At 43.8% G+C, this 14,189-nt stretch overlaps 1 protein-coding gene across 15 annotated transcripts in view; it reads left to right on the forward strand.

Annotated features, from left to right (window-relative positions):
• ZDHHC14 (zDHHC palmitoyltransferase 14) overlaps positions 1–14,189 on the forward strand; it is a 299,524-nt gene that overhangs the window by 63,390 nt on the left and 221,945 nt on the right. The gene's annotated exons all lie outside the window — the stretch shown is intronic.

Raw genomic sequence — 14,189 nt, forward strand, 5'->3', positions numbered from 1 at the left:
CAGTGAGCTGAGATTGTGCCACAGCACTCCAGCCTGGGCAACAGAGTGAGACTCCAAATCAAAAAAAGAAAAGAAAAAAATCAATATTCCTTAGTCCGTGTGTGTGTGTGTGTGTGTGTGTGTGTGTGTGTGTGTGTGTGTGTATGTGTTTGTGTGTGAGATTTCCATACAGAAAAGATTTCTGTTTCATGGAAATAATATTTTAGCATTAGCATTACAGTTAACTCATGATACCAATCTTTTATCCTCTTAGTGCCTCAGATTTATTAACTGTAGAATGGATATAATGATGCTTGTTATCCAGCCCTCAGAATAATAGAAACAGTGCTCTGTTGAAGAAATACATTACGTTCATAAAGGTTTGAAAACTTCACCTGGGCATGGTGGCTCACACCTGTAATCCCAAAGCATTTTTGGAGGCCAAGTGGGGAGGATCCCTGGAGCCCAGGAGTTTGAGACCAGCCCAGGCAACATGGCGAAACCAAAAAACTACAAAAATTATCTGGATATGGTGGTGCACACCTGTAGTCCCAGCTACTCAAGAGGCTGAGGTGGGAGAATCATTTGAGCCCAGGAGGTCAAGTCTGCAGTGAGCCGAGATCACACCATTGCACTTCAGCCTGGATCACAGAGCGAGACTCTGTCTCAAAAAACCCCAAACCAAGACAAAACAACTTCCACATGCTACATTCATTACTCAAATAGGGACTATGGCTGTTACTACAGAATTGCTTTGGGAAGAGAAAGGTGAGTAAATCAGTCATGGAATGCAAGAGCCATTTTCCTCCTGGCTTTCAAAACTCCTCAGGGGTTTCTAAGCCCGGCTCTCCCAGTGTGCCTGTTTGTTGGTGGCAACATAAACATCACTTCCATTAACTAAAGAGAAGAAAAAGTTGTTTGCAGTCCATCAGTGTTTTGCCTGGGCGATTTTCTCCCGATGCAGTCCATCAGTGTTTTGCCTGGGCGATTTTCTCCTTGTACCTCGGAGGGTACAAGGTCACATGCTGTTTTGCCCCTGCCGAAGGGGGCCCAAGTCTGAAACCTGCCCAGCAGATGCCTCCTGAAGAACAATTTGCTCTTCTCTTTCTGGCTGTTACTCAGCAGGTACGCTCTTAGAGGCAGCTTCTGCCACTTGCAGCACCCCTGGTGGATTTTATTGTTTTAATAGCAACAATTCTAAGTCCTTTTTCAAGGAAGGCTTTTCCAGAGTTTGGCCTGGAACGTCACTGGGCAGACTGAGGTAGTCATTTGCTCTGTTTCTAGTTTGAAGCCAATCAAGTAACTACCTGTCCCCAGGCCTCTTGGGTTAGGGTCTGATATGGTTAGACTCTGTGTCCACCCAAACCTCAGATTGAATTGTAATCTGAATTGTAATCCCCATATGTTGGGGGAGGGACCTCGTGGGAGGTGATTGGATCATGGGGGCGGTTTCCCCCATGTTGTTCTCATGATAGTGAGTGAGTTCTCAGGAGATCTGATGGTTTGATAAGGGGCTTTTCCTCCTTTGCTCTGCACTTCTCTCTCCTGCTGCCTTGTGAAAAAGGTGCTGCTTCCCCTTCCACTGTGATTGTAAGTTTCCCGAGGTCTCCCAAGCCATGCTGAACTGTGAGTCAATTAAACCTCTTTCCTTTGTAGATTACCCAGTCTCGGGTATTTCTTTATAGCCATGTGAGAATGGACTAATACAGGGTCCCACTGCCTGGGTGAAGGGGAGCATTGTGGCAGCACCCAGGGTGATCCTGTCCTGAACCCCATCCCTTTTGCTCTGCAACTGTCCCTTGACCTCAACCTCAGCATTCTTTTAAGGGAGAGCACCATGAGCTATGAAGAAACCACATGGTGGACTTGTATAAAACCAAAAACATCAGTCAGGAAACCACTAGACCTGTTCTTTGAATGACTCACAGTGGCTGCCATCACTGGTGGCAAAATTGATATATGTGGTGAGGATTAGCACATGTCCAGCTTTAAAGTGAATGGTCACGGGTATTTTCCCACCCAAAGCTAAGAGGAACTAGCTGCACATGGATGTTCATGGCTCTTACTGATCTGATACACTCTGATCCGATTGATTGACTCATGTTTGAATCCCAGCTCTGCCTCTTACTAGCTGTATGACTTTGGGTAGTGCCTTACCTCTCTGGAACTCGGTTTTCCTCCTCTGTACAGTGGAGATGTCTGCCTTCTAGGGTTCTGCTTCAGATTAAATGCCTTAACCCAGATAATGCACTCAGAACAGAGCCTCACATATCGTAAGCACTAGTAAATGAATATGATATTATTATCTTATTATTTTTCAGAGTCAGAGAACATTTAATAAATGTTCTACGTGTGCTCAGCATTGCGCTAAGTCTTTATGTAATATTTTGTTTATTCCTCACAATGATCTCATGAGCAGGAGGTTAAGGAACTTGTCCAGAGTCAAACAGTAATTGTGACAGAGCTAACAATCTTAATATAAATTAAACTGACTCCAAATTATTATTACAGTCTTCTGCAATATTATTAGATGGTCTCTACACCTGCGATGAAGCCTACAGTTAGCGTATCATAGTTAATGACAGAATCCCAGCGTACACATTGCAGTCTCTGCCTTTTGTGATCAGATGGGCGGTTTGGTAGCGGACACCACAGAATACACATTGAGGCAGGGAGCTCTGAGACTGGGGAGAGTCTCCGAGAGAACACTCAGTAAGAGGATATACTAGGCTGGGCACTGTGGCTCACGCCTGTAATCCAAGCACTTTGGGAGGGCGAGGCAGGTGGATCACCTGAGGTCAGGAGTTTGAGACTAGCCTGATGAACATGGTGAAACCCTGTCTCTACTAAAAATACAAAAACGAGCCAGGCATGGTGGTACACACCTGTAATCTCATCTACTCAGGAGGCTGAGGCAGGAGAATCACTTGAACCCAGGAGGTGGAAGTTGCAGTGAGCCAAGATTGCACCATTGCACCCCAGCCTGGGCAACCGAGAGAGACTCCATCAAAAAAAGAAAAAAAAAGATATACTTTGCCCCTACATCCAGGAAAGTCAGTGACACTCTTCCTACCTCAGTTGCAGAAGACATTCTGTGGGCAGCCTTTGGTAGAAACAGCATTCACATTCCCCACTGAGGGCCGGGTGGAGGGGCCTTCCGTGGTCTAGAGACCAAAGTGGGTACGAGAGGGGTCCCTGGTCATGGAAGGGTCAGGCAGGAGGATTAATGTACTGACCAAGGCAAAGCCCAGAAGCGGGCATGTGGCTAGAAGCTGGGCTCAAAACATAACAGGGATCCCAGCCTGAGGAGGCCAGAGTTAAGGGCAGCGATTCTGACAGAGTCAGATAGGTAGACAGAGTCTGGGCTGGGGAAGGGACCACAAGGTAAATGCCTGGTGACTCCGGCAGGGGTCTTAGCACTGCCAGATATTACACACACGCACACACACATGCGTGCGTGCGCACACACACACATACTTCATATATTATCTATCATCATCATATTTTATATATATATAAAACCGTTGAAAATAATGGCTCTGAATTATTGGGGATAAATGAATGTTTCCAAAAGAGATGGAAAGATTCAACGAGTTTCACCTCTGTCTTCTGCCAGCTTCTTATAGCAGTTTTGATTAGACAAGAGCCATCACGGTTTATTAAAAATAAACAAAGCCAAGATGCGCCAGAAATAGATGAAAACCTGGTTCATTTGTCTTGCCTCCGTCTCCTTCCTGTTACATCTCCATGTCATGCAGTTGCCGGTCCAAAACAGTTTCTATTTTTAAAGCAACAGGGGATGCTTTTCAGGCTTGGGATAGAGAGGCCTCTGTTTGGACCAATGGTCCGTCACGGTGAGTGGCGAGCCCCCTTCCCCCCTCGGGATGGTGAGCAGAGACTTCTTTCAAGCTTAATGTCCTGCAGAAATTATCTGGGAAATCTGTTAAAATAGAGTCTGGTCTGAAAGTGAAACATCTTTCCATTTTTCTTATGCCTTTAATGGTTTTTTAAAGTACTATATTTAGATGCAGAAAAAAAATAACTGAGGCAAGATGGTTCGGGTTTGGAAAAAGCCAGAGAGAGAGAGAGAGAGAGAGAGAGAGAGAGAGAGAGAGAGAGAGGGAGATATTAGGATATAAACCTAAATGCTATCCAATGCCTAGTGTTTAGTAGTTATGAAACCAAGACATCAGCTTAATATCCTTCTCCCAGCAAATTATCCAGGGCAAAGTCATCTCTGGGGCCAGAACCTTTTCGGCAGATCAGACTCTCTACGTGGTGCTGACCCAGAGGGGTGAGTCAGTTGGTGGTGTGGGATGCATGAGGGCCATTGCAGGTTTTGGTAATTACCCTTTATTTTAATTTGATCATACTTTTTTGTTTATAACCTTCTTCTAAAAATAATTAAAGGTGGCCATGCTTCCCTTATACTTCTTGCAACCACGCCTGTCTTTGGTGATATTTATTATGTTAGGGACAACTGGCATCTGTTTGCCCCTTAGCTGTAGCTATTCTGTCATCTGGAGATTATCTCCAGACACAAATCCATTACCCATTGCTCCACCGAGGCACACTCAGCTCTTTGCACTTGCCATTTGCCCCCTCGAGCCTTCCCCACATAACCACATCCAATCCATTCCCAAAACCTTAGCTCAATTTCCTCATCCCAGTTGTTTTCCCTGACCCTCTAGTTGAGATATATCTCTTCCTTTTCTTTTCTTTTCTTTTTTTTTTTTAGATGGAGTCTTGGTGAGTTGCACAGGCTGGAGTGCAGTGGTATGATCTTGGCTCACTGCAACCTCCGCCTCCCAGGTTCAAGTGATTCTCTTGCCTCAGCCTCCTGAGTAGTTGGGATTACAGGTGCATAGGCGTGTACCACCATGCCTGGCTAATTTTTGTGTTTTTAGTAGAGACAGGGTTTTACCATGTTGGCCAGGCTGGTCTCAAACTCCTGACTTTAGGAGATCCACCAGCCTCAGCCTCCCAAAGTGTTTGGATTAGAGGCATGAGCCACAGTGCCCAGCTTAATCTCTTTCTTTACAAACTCCCTGACATATTGGCTGTATTACACAATGAGTGACTTGCTAGATCAGTTATATGCTGATGTATGCATGTATACACAGTATATACACACATGGATATGCACATTTATAGGCTGGGTGCGGTGGCTCACGCTGTAATCCCAGCACTTTGGGAGGCCGAGGCCGGCAGATCACCTGAGGTCAGGAGTTTGAGACCAGCCTGGCCAACTTGGTGAAACCCAGTCTCTACTAAAAATACAAAAATTAGCCAGGTGTGGTGGCACATGCCTGTAATCCCAGCTACTTGGGAGGCTGAGGCAAGAGAATTGCTTGAACCCAGGAGGTGGAGGTTGCAGTAAGCTGAGATCGCGCCATTGTACTCCAGCTGGATGATACAGTGAGACTCCGTCTCAAAAAAAAAAAAAAAAAAGATACGCACATTTATAGATAGACATTGTCTGAATATAATACTGTTTTATCTGCCGAAGTTTTTATTTGTGCATTGAGTCTCCAGTGTGAGCCAGGGAGTTCCCTGTTCTGGGCTTCGAGGGCCTTACCCAGGCCCTTCAGTTGCTGTGTCTCCCTGTGGGGTGAGGCGTCCAAGGGTCAAGTGGGTGCCCCTCCCCCTTCCTATGGGCCATGCTCTGAGCACCCAGGGGCGGAAACTCCTTGCCTAGATGACCATGAGCCCCTTATAGAGGCTGCACAGGCTATTTCTTGGGTTTGGCCTCCCCAGTGCTACCTGCGCTGCTTGGGGTGGGCACCCCCGGGACTGAGGGAGGGTCGGGGACTGTATGGAAGGAGGATGGGGCAATTGGCGCTTGGACGTGCAGGCTGGGCTGTCCCCTGCAAGTGACAGGGAACTGAGGCAGGGGTGGAAAAGAAGCCAAGGAGGGCAGGGCTGTAGGCAGGGTGAGGAAGGCCCAGGAGTCCAGGGATCCTGAATTGGAAGTTGGCCTCCCAGGTTGTCACAAAGTGCATTTGTGAAGGAAGGAGGATAGAAGCCATTTGGTTTAAGTTTTTTACCTTAATTTGTAACCTTTACGTGTTTAGGTGGGTGACAGTTGGGCCTCTTTTGTACTTTTGTCCTAAATGCCACAAATGTCGGGGGCTTTTCATCTTAATGAAACTATAAGCTTTTGTCAGTGGTGTTTGAAAACTATTGTTATTTTTTTTAAGAGGTGGGGTCTCACTCTGTTGCCCAGGCTGGAGTGCAGTGGTGTGATCATAGCTCACTGCAGCCTCAAACTCCTGGGCTCAAGCGATCTACCTGCGTTACCCTTTTGAGTAATTAGGACTACAGGCCCACACCACCTCACCTGGCTACTTTGTTTGTTTGTTTATGTAGAGACAGAGTCTCACTATGTTGCCCTGGTTACTTTTGAACTCCTGGCCTCAAGTGATCCTCCCATCCCAGCCTCCCAAATGTTGGGATTACAAGCGTGAGCCACCAGGCCATGCCTACAACATGTTTTTATTTTATTTTATTGTAACTGTAGTGCTTAAGGTCTGACTTCAAGTAACTGAAAGGATGTTTTTGGGGTAATTTCAGAGAAAAACTTTGTTCTACCATTAACCTTATCCCTCTCCCAGATGAATATTTTTCCTGTCTAGAGTGTGTGTCTGTTGCGGGGGTGGTGGATAAATGTGGCGGATAGCTATAAATGTCTAGGTTGAATTCAGCAGCTTCACAGATAATTATATAAAATCATTTTGATCAATATTAAGTTCATCTCAACAATTAATATTTTTTCAGTCTACAATGTATTACCTTTTACTTCCATATACTAACTCTACCCTTCCCCTCTGTTATCTTCCATCAATAATTTCCCAGAAATCAATTATTAAGTGTGCTGGGTATGTAGTAGACATAGTGAACAATACGGGTGATCTTTATTCAGAACCTAGTGTGTGCTTGGCACAATGAGAGAACAAATCAGAAATTTAATACAACTTTAGCTTGTATGGCTTCAATTACTGATGCTACAACAGCATAGACTGTAAGGTTCTTGCAGAGACTATCTTCCTATTTTTTTAAATGAGAACTTCTGAACATATTAAAATAATGAAAACGAAGGTGCTTTCATTTTTTTTTTTTTTTGAAACAGAATCTTGCTCTGTTGCCCAGGCTGGAGTGCAGTGGCATGATCTTGGCTCATGGCAACCTCTACCTCCCACGTTCAAGTGATTCTCCTGCCTCAGCCTCCCGAGTCGCTGGGATCACAGGTGTGCACCACCATGCCCAGCTAATTTTTGTATTTTCAGGAAAGATGAGTTTCACCATGTTGGCCAGGCCAGTCTCGAACTTCTGACCTCAAGTGATCTGCCTGCCTCGGCCTTCCAAAGTGCTGGGATTATAGGCGTGAGCCACTGTGCCTGGCCAGTGCTTTCATTTTTATTAGCCCATTTGGTTGTCATAAACTCTTAAAGGGAGACATTATCATCCCCATTTTATAAAAGAGAAAATTTAGGCTCAGAGAAGCCTAGTGACTTGCCCAAGATCACACAGCTGTGAAGCAGAAAGGCCAGGCCGAGAGTGAAGGTCTTCTGACTTTGAGTGCAGGCCTTTTCACATGTAGCTTGCCCAGCTCAGGCACCCAGGACCATACTCTTGTCATAAATAATCACAAACATTTCAGCTGATGGTTAGAACTTCAGTGGAAGATAAATTTCCTAGGGGGTGGAGTTAAGTTGGTAAAGAAGTGAGATGACCAGTAGGAAACCTCAACCCACAAAAAGATTTTTGTTTATCAAATGTATCCGAGAGTTTCCTACCAAACATAGGTTGACCTGAAGGTCAGGTAAAAAGAGGAGGGAAACAGATTATTATGCACGGTGTATTATATTAATATTATTCTACTCCCTTTTAAGCCCACTTTTAAAAAATCAGATTTATTGAGGTATAATTGACATAAAATAAAATTCACCCACTGTAAGTGAACAGTTGGATGAGTTTGGCAACTATGTTAAATGGGGGAAAACTTCATCACAGTTATAATAAGACTTCTGTCCTCCTGACATCATCTCCTGTTCCCCTTTGAAGTCTCAACCCTTTCCCCTTCCCCAGCTCCTGGTAACCACCCATCTGCAGTCACTGTAGTTTTACCTTTTCCAGGATTTCGTATAAATGGAATCATACAATATGCAGTCTGTCGTATCTGCCTTCTGTCACTTACTTGAGCTTACTTTTAATTGTTTTTATGTTTATTGCTTTAGTCTTTGGGGCACATGAACCAGGCTTTACTCTCCAAGTGGAATCAAAGGCTGCCAGAATTCCTTCTGACTTGTTATTGATGGGAAATTCATGCGGAGTTAGTAACCTCAGGCAAACTGCTGCTTTGAACTTTTTCCCCAGTAGGTTGATGGGTTTGACGTCAGACAGATTTAAGGTTTGAATTGCAGCTTTCCCCCTTTCTAACCATGTGAACTTGAGCAGGTTTAATTTCCCTGGTCCGTCGTATTCTCCCCTTTAAACTGGGGATAATAACAGTGTGCACCTCATAGGACTAAAGGAGGTTTTATACATGACACACTTAGCAGTATCTGCTATATCATAAGAGATTAATAAATACGATGATTATTTAGGCACAGACTTTGTGTCTGCCACCTGTCTCATCAGAGGACTTCTGCTTGGGATGGATGAGGGGAGATGAAGGAAAGGGGTACATTTATGGTATTTCTCAAGCCAGACTAGTGTGCAGATTTTTTTCCGTAACAGATTATGAGCCTTATCTTGTGGTGCTTCTGAGACGTGGTAACATCTTGGGTAAATAGTTATAAACATTAACAAACAAATGTGTTTAAAGAGGAATAGTTCTGAATCCGTGAAATATGCTGAGCTAAGCATTAGTACAGAAACAATTGGCTAAATTGTTTCACGAACTTTGGAAATTCCTGAGCATTTGGGAGGCTGAGGCAGGAGAATGGCGTGAATCCGGGAGGGGAGGTGGAGGTTGCAGTGAGCCCAGATCGCGCCACTGCACTGCAGGCGGGGGGATAAAGCATGAGACTCTGTCTTAAAAAAAAAAAAAAAAAAGAAATTCCTGAACATTCAACATTCTCTCTCTTCATTTTTATTTGGAATGTTTTCTTTGCAAACTGAAGGGTCTGGAACTAACCAGCCTGTAAATGGATCAACCATTACTTCAAAAAATAAATAAAAACCAAACCAGTTTCTGAAAAAGTCACATATTTCCTGCAAGCCTATTGATGCATTTTGACAATTGGATTTCAACCCCTGTCCTTGGATTGTAAATATTCACTGGCTAAGGCAAGTGTACAAAGAGAAATAAACTGAAAGCAGCCTGTGCTTCCCATAAATGTTATCTATGAGATTCTTCAGCCATATTTCCTCAAGGCACAAATCCATAGTTGGCCTTTCAATAATATTTTACCTTGATTTTAACTTCTTACTGCATCATAGATGTCTTTGTATGAAACATTTTAGTGTTTTTAATAATTATCGTCAACAGTGGGACAAATTTTGATGTCAAAAATCTGGTCTTGCGTTTGTGTGCGTCTGTGGAGGCTGATTGTGTTCTTTATGGATAAGATCTGACCACTTGTCAAGGTAGGATGTTGAGACGGATGGGCTGGGATGCATTTGTCATGCTTATTATTTCCAAAGAAACCAATTAACCTTTGCTGTGATCTTGACCTTCTTCAGAGCTTACAGATGCTAATCCTCTGTGCGTCTTCCTTTGATAAATTTAGCACAAATCAATATCAGAAATAATAGCAATTTTTGAGGTATTTGGGGAAGTGGCAAATGGAAGAATAATAACCTTGTCCATTTTTTGTGTCACGTATTGTTGTCTAGGACAGAGAAAGGTGAAATCTATACCTGGTCATTAACATTAAAAGCAGAGTCATCCTAAGATCTGGCCTATGCATTCCAAAAGAGCAGTATATCCCCAGGTCCTAACACAGTGCTTGGCACATAGTAGGACCTTTATTTGATAAACATTGATTTAACATTTATTTATTCAATAACCATCTACTAATAAATGAATGTGTGAATTAATGAAATAATCAATTGCTGAATCAGTAAAAATTATTATTATTTTTGAGACAGTCTTGCTCTGTCACCCAGGCTGGAGTGCAGGGGCACGATATCAGCTCACTGCAATCTCCGCCTCCTGGGTTCAAGCTATTCTTGTGCCTCAGCCTCCTGAGTAGCTAGGATTACAGGCGCCCACCACCACACCTGGCTAATTTTTGTATTTTTATTAGAGATGGGGTTTCTCCATGTTGGCCAGACTGGTCTTGAACTTCTGGGTTCAAGTGATCCACCCACCTCAGCCTCCTAAACTGCGGGGATTATAGGCGTGAGCCACTGCTTGGGGTCCCTAGGAATGGGGAGGTCCCTGGGGCTGTGGGGCCCGAAGGGGATTCTGACAGTCTTGGAGTCCAGTGAGCTCTTACGAACAATCCGGAAAGATGGGTTGGCCCTGTGGGGGCTGGACCAATTTAGCACAGTATTGATAACCTGGTCAGTGAGTTCTGAGGCTGAAGTGATGGTGCCCCACTAGCCCCTCCTTCCAATCAAACTTGGCCTTGGACCGGACAGTTTTATAGGCTCTGACCTAAGTTTAACTGGTATTTCCAAACTACTTTCCACCTGCACTTCTAATTTCCTAATGTACCTAGTATTTTTTTTTTTTTTATAACTAGACTCACTTGAAAAGACTTCAGTTTGTCCATGTACCACTTAAATCACCTGCTGTATGAATCATCCTTTGGGAAACACTGGTTTACCCAGCTACAACCTGAAATATCCCGCCTTTGCTGAAACTCTTCTATCTCTAAGCAGTGATGTCTGTGAGGCAGGGATTTTTGTTTTGAAGTTATGTGTGTGTTGCATATGTTCTGGTGTGGTTATTGCCTAACAAAATTCTATTTTTTTTAGAGATTCATAGCCTTATGTTTAAAAACAGTTGTGTTCTGTGCAACTCTTTAATTTCAGCCTTTGCTTTTGGTAGAGCTTATGATATCTTAATTTTGTACACTGCCAAGGAAATTTGAACTTAGATTTTATAACCCAAATTAAAAGGAAAGGTGTTTGGCAAATCTCATAAAGATCACTAATACATGGGAATTCTTTTTTTTTTTTTTTTTTTTTTTTGAGACAGAGTCTTGCTCTGTCACCCAGGCTAGAGTGCAGTGGCTCCATCTCAGTTCGCTGCAACCTCCGCCTCCCAGGTTCAAGCGATTCTTGTGCCTCAGTCTCCCGAGTAGCTGGGACTACAGGCATGCACCACCACACCTGTCTAATTTTTTGTATTTTTAGTAGAGACAGGGTTTCGCCATGTTGGTCAGGCTGGTCTCAAACTCCTAATCCCAAATGATCCGCCCGCCTTGGCCTCCCAAAGGGAAATAATTCTTCTTAATAAAGATAATGCAGTTGATCCTCCAGAGAAGAGTAATAAGCACAATTCTCTTCTTTTCCCCACCCTTCCCGTCTATCTGTTGTATTCCCTTTCTCACATGACAGAGATCGCCTGTCCTGCAAAGGTCCTGTTGTGAGCTGGGTTTACTTAGGATAACCGTGGGTGTTATTAACCTGCGTGTTTCTAGGTCCTTAGAGGCAGTTTCATCAGACAGATATTCCAAAGGGATCTCTACTTCTCATCTATGTTCTTTAGATACGGAAGACATTCCATCTCTGTATTGATCTTTACTTTGATGCTTTATCAAATTTGAATGACAGGGTATCAATACCCCAAAAACCTTGACAATCCTAAATTCACCCTTCTCGGAGACTGCAGAATAAGGCTTTAAATTCCCATGAGCTGTTAACTTTTTCTGTTCTCTCAGACCACTCTGCAGCTGCCTTTCACTTGAACCATCAAAGGGCTTTAATTCTAAGGCCCATTTTCACTCAAACTTGAGTTTCATGTTTTATTATTTTCTTCTGTATTATAAAAGACCCTCTACTAATTAGACCCCTGGCTTAGATTCACTGGCTGGCCTTGACTTCAGCTTCATTCATACAGTGGATGTTTATTGAACATCCTGGACTTCAGTGTCGTTCATTCAGTAGATATTTCTTGAGCATTTACTGTATCCCAGACACAGTGCTGGGGCTACAGGTACAGCATCTTTCCTTTGAAGACCAGATGAGTGCCTAGCTGGTCCACCTGAACTTCTATTAGATTTCATTCATTCTAAGGCCATTGTGTGTGTGTGTGTGTGTGTGTGTGTGTGTGTGTGTGTGTGTGTGTGTTTGATCATGGATGACTCCACATGTAATATTTGTGTCTGCTTTACTTCTGGTGGCCGATACCTTCTTTTTTATTCTTCTTCTGAAAGTAAGCCTGCTGATTAATTGTCAGCTGTTGTTCAAAACCTTCCTAATGCTTATCTTGAAGCCTTTAGGTGTGGAGTGTATAACTTAGGTTGAGATTTGGCTGTGACCAATAGGAAAAATATTATTTTCATAGACAAAATGGATGTTTCTTTCTTTCAGGCTAGGACTGGCATGGCAGTGCTGCCTCACAAAGTCCTCAAGGCCACAGACCCTTTTCATTATTAGCTATAGCTGGCCCCATGGTTATCTCATAGTCCAAAATGGCTGCTGCAGCTCCAGCCATTGTATCACCACTTCAACCATCCAAAACATGAAGGGACAAAGAAATAAGGTCAAAAGACATGCATCAGTCATTCTTTAAACACTGCCTACATATTTTCCTTGGTGTGTTCTCAATATTTACTACTTTTAAAGGCGTTTTTCTTCTAACATCAAGGAATAATTCCCTGTTATCTCTCTGCTTTATGTTAACATACCACACTCTTTAATTTCAGAAGATTCCTTGCTATGAAATGTGTCTATCCATAAGAGAAAGAAGAAAAATGCAACATAACATTACTAATTTTAAAATGCTTTTAATGCATCTTCTTTTTTTTTTTTTTTTATCACAAGTCTCACCCTGTTTTCCAGGCTAGAGTTCAGTGGTGGTGTGATCCTAGCTCACTACAGCCTTGAACTCCTTGGCTCAAGTGATTCTTCCACCGCCTCAGCCTCTCCAAGTGCTGGGATTACAAGCATGAGCCATGGGACCTGGCCTTAATGCATCTTTAAACATGAACTAACACAATTTAAAGAGCAAATAGATAAAAATGCTCTAATTTTTCTTTTAGCACACAAAAAAAGCATCTGAAAATTTTGATAGTTTCTGCCGTGTTAATGGAGTTATTTAGTACAAGCTACAGGCCAAGCTGTTATTTTCTTTTGCTAATGCTGTGTTTGATGCTGACATGGTGTTAAATATTCCTAAGTCCCAGCAGAAGCGCAATACTGATTTCAGTTGGACCGGAAAGCATCCTTTTGTAGGTGCCTCTGACAGTCCTGTGAACAATGCTGTTGGTTACTCTGGGCTGAAAACAGGCCTCAGTTTCGGTGTCACCATTTTCACACTCTCATTTATTGCAAACTGACGGGCCCATCCATTCTAGTTGCACATCTGTGGCCTGATGTTTCCTGGGAGGCACAGCCAGGCCACTTTGAAAGGCAGCAAAAAGCTTTTAGAAGTGAACTGAGCCGGGCAGTCACTGCACTATCACTGCCTCCCGAAGTTCTTGAAGCGTTTTCCAGTCTGCATGGGCAGGAGGACCCAGGGTTTCTGATGGTCACCTGCTACAGGCAGACTCGGTCTTCCTGAAGACCTGCGGTCTCCGAGGCAGCAGAAGTGCTCTAGAGATGCCTCCACAAGGGCAGAGTGATCAGTCACCACGCCTTACAGGCAAAGCACTCAGGAACTGAGAAAAGACAAAAGCAGGGGAGGAAAGCGTTCTGGCCTGGAAGGGTGATGCTAGCATGGGGGTTCCTGTTGAGCGCCTTTCCTCACTGCCCTTCCTACCCCGCATGAAGCAGGTGAACCACATGGGAAATCCCACCAGGTTTTTGGCAGACAGTGAGTTTTCTCCAGGTCTTTCTTGAGTCCGGAGGCCCTGATGCTGCCGGCCTTTGTGCTTGCGTTTCTGTTGTTTTCCAGACCCTGGAGTTGCAGTGAGCTGGGGGTCCTGCTGCGGGGCTGGTGACAGCCTTGCAGCTTCCCACCTGGCACGCCCCTCGCTCCTCCAGCAGGCCCCGGGCCGTTTCGGGAACATTGTAATTTTCTTCGTTAGGAACAGAATGTGATCTTTCTTACAGTCAGCTGGGGATACAAGCGGCTCTTGTTAGAGGGAAAA

Source organism: Macaca fascicularis, chromosome 4 (assembly GCF_037993035.2).
Source record: "Macaca fascicularis isolate 582-1 chromosome 4, T2T-MFA8v1.1".
Lineage (NCBI taxonomy): Eukaryota > Metazoa > Chordata > Mammalia > Primates > Cercopithecidae > Macaca > Macaca fascicularis.